Source organism: Lepisma saccharinum, chromosome 8 (assembly GCF_977018435.1).
Source record: "Lepisma saccharinum chromosome 8, izLepSacc3.1, whole genome shotgun sequence".
Lineage (NCBI taxonomy): Eukaryota > Metazoa > Arthropoda > Insecta > Zygentoma > Lepismatidae > Lepisma > Lepisma saccharinum.
Genome location: NC_139236.1, coordinates 34576595 through 34582602, shown reverse-complemented (window position 1 = coordinate 34582602; position 6008 = coordinate 34576595).

Sequence of the window (6008 nt, the reverse complement as noted above, 5' to 3'; positions counted from 1 at the left end):
TTTCAACTATAATATAATACAATTCACACAATATTTTGCAAAGTGGTTAACGTAACCAGTAGGCAAACATTGTCTGTAGTGATGCAAGAGGTTTCATCACTACAGACAATGTAGACAAAGGGGTTTCAAGGAAATAGAGTCCGTGGTGTACTAAGGGACCCATGTTTTAATGTTTATCATCAAAGTGTAGATAATATGTAACCATTATTATTTAATTAATCCGATTTTTCTTGCATAACACAACACAATGGCGTTGTTGGATTCACGTTAGATTCCTTTGTGAGTAAAAATCTTGCATACCGGAAACTAGAGGGAATCATTATGAAAAATGAATTATAAAGGGCTCCCTTAATCAGTTTTGCAGAGAGACCCAAAGCTATTAGTACATATTAATCATCTATTAACATTATCGACCTGTAAATATCAAGTAGATACAGTCCCTATTAGCTTATTGATGCTACACTTTATATTCTTTGCAGTGGCGTGCCAACGATTTTCGAAAGGAGGGGTTATGTCTACATTTTTTAAGTAGTCAGTCCTCATTTTGCCATATTTTCCTGCCTTTGACGTTCTTTGTTTTAAAATATTCGACCAAAAGGGGGGTATAACCCCCACCAGTCCCCCCTTTAGCACGCCACTGATTATTTAACAATCTGGAAAGATCATTATCAAAATATTGCTATTTGATGTTGCTCGAAGTTTTATTGTTCGTTGCAGTTTCAATATATCATCCCTTTTCTGTCACTTATCTCTTTTGGGTGAGGGGGCAAGTGCCTCTGTGTACCCTGTTATATCTGCCAATGCGACACAATATATTAAGAAATTGCCCCCTCTAGGACTGACTTCGCCCCCCCCCCCCTCTTCAAAGAATTCCTGGCTACGGACCTGTCTCTAGTAATTCCTTTTGCTTTCTAATGACAAAAGTAAAATCAGCTTTTTATGGGATGATAATATGTGAACATTTCTAGTATAGAGAATATTCATTAGTAAAATATACATGTAATGAACACCAGAATACACTTATTTATCGCAACATTCACATATCTCTAAGTATATGTACTTAGTGAATTTGATTGGGTGGGAAATCGGGTGGGCACAGGAATTTTTGGGTGGGCGCTTGCCCACTCGTGCCCACCCCTGTCGCCGTCCCTGGGACACTGGCCCCGGCAAACGTCCAAGAGGCCCTGGGAAACTGTTTTGTATTTGCTGGAAATTTTACTTTGATGACAAATATTGCAAAATAATTATTCAGTAAATTTTGCATGCAGTTTGAAACACTTCTTCAATTTTCAGTAGCACGAACCCAAGCAAGTCATTTCTTTCTTATTTCCCTCTTTCTTGCTTGTTGAACACAAACAGATGTATTAGCAGATAGCAGAGGATGCAGTTAATGGTTTTGTGGTCCGCCCAGTCAGGGAAGTCTGACACCTATTGAAAATGCACTTTTCCTCCCTGCTGCACACCAGATCCAGGATCCGCCCAAAGCGGCACTTTCTCTTCATTTGGCCCTGCACTGGCTCCATGGGCGCCGAAAGAACGACACAAACAGGAAGATTTAGCTGCGGGTGGCTAGAACTTTTTGGATTTATTATTTTATGGTTCAGAAAATATATCCTCATGCGTTTCAAATTCCAAAGAACAGAATTATATTGCTTGTCCCTTTTTCGGCACTCAACCCTCCTGCTAATGACCTGCCCTGCAAAGGAGGAAAAGGCCACTTTCTGAAAATTCGGAGAAACTTCGAAGCGGTCGGTTCATCTGTTGATTTGGTGAACAATTGATATCTGTCAGATAGTTTGAAGTATGGGTTTGTGGTCTGATTGGTGGTTAACTTCTGTAAGCGCGAGAAGATAGAATCACGAAGGGTTTGTGATCTCGTTTTCCTACATCGCGAGGAAAATGTCGAATGATAAGCTGCCAGATTGTCTTCCACTGGAAACAGTGGATCACGATCGACTGACTGATCGACCAAATGTCCAACATATTGACGTTCTAAAAGAATCTGACTACCACACAAGATCCTGGGTTCGACTTCCAGGGTGGTTGATCTCATGTACGTATAATGAAGAATAAACCACGTTTCAATTAAGGAAGAAAACTAGGTATGTAGCAATTTTATTTACAGCCGTCTGCATGCTCTATAAGTATTATGTTACAAGTATTTCTTTCTGACTTTCTGTGATTTTTCTTCATTTAGCCTCCACCTGCAAATGCGGTGTAAGGTTGGCTAGACATACAAATATAATTAATCCCTAGTCATACAGCGCATAAAAGTTATATAATATAATCATGAGTTATGGAGAAGCAAATAAGTTATCAACCATTTTCTGTTTCTATTTGTTGTGCTGTGGTTAACACTACGATGCCAGGGGTCCTGGGTTCGAATCCCGGACTGGGCGTGTGTGTTCTTTACGATGGTCCTCTTATCAATTTCACATCACTCATTGTCATCTTCATCTTCACGATTAGCCAAAAAGTGTCAGAAAAGCGAAGTAAAATAAACCAAATCAATCATTTATACAGGGTGTCATTTTAATGGCGCCCACGGACCATAGATACGTATAGAGGACATCAAAACAAACAACTTTTCTCAGTAACATTTTTCTCGTCGGCGCTACAGCCGTTCAAAAAAGACAGTTTGCCGCCTGGATGCTGGCAACCCAACACAACAGTTGATCGTATCTGTGACGTAATTTCCTGCGGCGAAACGGCGCACGGCATGGTTGCAAGGAACACACAAAATTTGTGAAAAATGATAAACTACCAACCACATTATTAGCTGTAAAACGAATCGAGAAACGCGTCCAGTAGACCGAACATCATAGCCTACCAGCCAGAAGATCAGCAGTCATCTCAGGGGAAGGGGAAAGTGAACCAACGATATGAGAAATGGTAAAAAACGTATTCAAAATGAAGTGTTAATATCGGATTTTGTCCCAGCCTATATGTCAAATATCAACAACAATAAATTTTATTGGACTTACAGCTTACATGTGGCTGTTTACGCCCAGGTACATGTCAAATATTGCAAATCTCGTTGCAAGGTTGATATCTACAGCTTTGTGTCCAGATGCCTTGTGGTACTTTTGGGCTGATAACGGAAGTATCTGAGGTTCACGTTGTTACATTACGACTAAAACACGTACAACCACATTAACAATGTGATGATGAATCGGTAGCGAATATACTGCCCTGTTCAGAGTTGCAAACTATTACATGTGTATCCGGTGCATAGATAAACACAGTCGTCGGAGAGCTTGTATTACTACTACTTATATCCCTGTATTTTCAACCATTTTTGCCACTTGCGTCATAATACCCTGAATATACATTATATTATGTGTTACTTACCTTTGGAATTTTGAGTTCTTTCATTTCTATTTTGTCATCTGTTCCAATCTGTTCAGTGTGTCACAGACAACTAGTATCAGAAGGACGAAGTGGATATAGTAAATTGTAGATTCCAACTTAGTAACTAGATTTGCAAATATTTGACATATAAGCTGAGACAAAATTTGATATGACCACTTCCACTTGAATTCTATTTTCTTTCTACCATTTTTCGTATCGTTTGTTTACTTCCTGTTAGGTTACAGTCTCTCGTTTTGTTTTACGGTACGTACATAATGTGGCTGATTGTAACTATGTCATTTTTCATAGAATGTGTGTTCCTGGCAACCCTGGAACGCATTGCTTCACGACGGGATATGACGTCACGTATGCAATCAAATGTTGTTTGTGGTTGCCAGCATTCAGGCGGCAAAACGGGATTTTTTTGAACGACTCTAGCGCCGAAATGATGCACCAACGAGAAAAATGTTACTGAGAAAAGTTGTTTATTTTGATGTCCTCTATACGTTTCCGTGGTCCGTGGGCGCCATTAAAATGACACCCTGTATATTTCTATATTACGCCGCTTGTCTACCTCTTGGGTTAAATGCGACGATGAGGATGAATGATGAGCCGAAAGAATGGCGATGGGACAGACATGATACAACCATACTTGTCCAAGGTCCGAACCTTGCACATCTGGTTTCGTAGCGTATTATACTCAGTAGAATTCTTAGGAAGAAAAACTGTAAAAGTAGGGTGCAAAGAAGCAAAATTGTACGATGCATAAAAAGCCATGTTTAGGTCTTCTAAAACCTTACAATTTTCGAGTTCGTGTTTTAAGTCCACTTTATGCACAGTAAGGCTAATCGGGGATCCGAATCACTATGTGCCTCCACCGGATATCGAACCCGTAACCCCTTGATTACAAGGCGGCGACGCTACCACTGCGTCATCGAGGAGCCCCAGAAAAACTTACAATTAGTCAGTAAAATTAATATTGAGGGACAAGGTCTGCGAAGAGTTATTTAATTCGGTTGCGAGTGGTCATCACGTCGAGTCCCATAGTTTCGAGAGCAGAATTTGCTTCCACATCCCTTTCAAGTATTTCCCAAATTGTCCTCACGATGTTGTAACAACAGAGAAATTTTGGAACTAATACAAGCAGGCACGTACCCAGGGAAGAGGCTTGGGGGCTGCAGTCCTTTCCCGAAATCCTACAAATATCTGATTTTAATTATGTGTAGTAGTAATTAAATTTACTTCATTAACAGGATTAAACATCTTGTATATGGTTAGTTGAAATATACCAAGAAATTCATCTTCAGCTCATTTACCCCTCCCCCCAACCTTTTCGCCTTTAGATGGCGGCTGCCGATAAGGGATAAGCCCCATCCGAAATCAAATTCTGGCTACCGGGCTGACAACCAGGGATCGAACCTTGAACCTTTCAATTGATTGATTAATTGAACTGGTGTTTTAATTCAACTTTATGCACAGTAAGGCTAATCGGGACTGGACCTACAGTTTAAAGTGAGATCCGAACTACTACACTACGAGATCTAAAATTATGAAATGCTACTTAAATGAGAACACGGGCAAATTTCTTTACAACACTTCGATCAGAAAGTTTCTGAAGCATGGGTTTTCTCAATACGTTTGGACATGTACTTCGCCCATTTAAGATAGCGCGTTTTCATTGATTGATTTGTTGTTTTAAGTCCACTTAATGTACAGGTAGGCTAATTGGGACTGGACTTACAGATTAAAGTAGGATTAGTGTTGCCCACGGGACAAGCTTTTAAAAATTCGAGACGAGACGAGATTGATCATGTGTCCCGAGAACAAACGAATATTTTCGAGACGAGACAGCATTTCACAGCATTTCCACGAGACGAGACAGGCCAAAGTCTCGTCTCGTGGGTAACACTAAGTGGGATCCGTCATCCAAACCACTATGGGCCTCCACCGGGTATCGAGCCCGGGAGCCCTTGATTTGATTACAAGGAAAGGACGTTACCACTACGTCGTCAGGGAGGCCTGGAGCGCATTTTATGTTATGGTACTAAACACTAAAGGAATACCTGACGCCTCACTGCATGCGAGGATTGAGTAGAAGGCAGGGATGAAAAGTTGCGGTAATAAGACATAATATTCTTGAATTAAGCGCCTTTCAATGGGATTATGAGTAATAAAGTAATCTGAATAGAGTCCTCTGGGCCTCCTCTTGTATCGTATGAGGCTTCGCCACTGTGAATATTCATATATTCAATAACTACATATTATATGTAATAAATATATAAATATAACAATAAAATATAATGAGCTTATATATGGGGGGGGGAAGAGATTGTAATAACTGGTTGGTGGATTTGAAAACCTGTCCCCTCCAAAATAAATTGTGTTGCGACGTCCCTGATCCAGCCTTGACATGGGTGTTCTGTTCTTCATCAATGTCATCATATCATTACACATTCTCATCGTCGCGATTCCACTTATTCAATGCTACTTTGCCGCAGGAGCCTAATTGGCCCATTATCACTTGTAAGCTGTGATTAACGCCATATGCAGACAATCTGTGAAATATATATATTCTTTAATTTCTTCATTTGGTTTTTCGATAACTGTGAAATAAAATTTCCAGATTATCGACAATCTGCTCGACGCAGTCTAGTCAA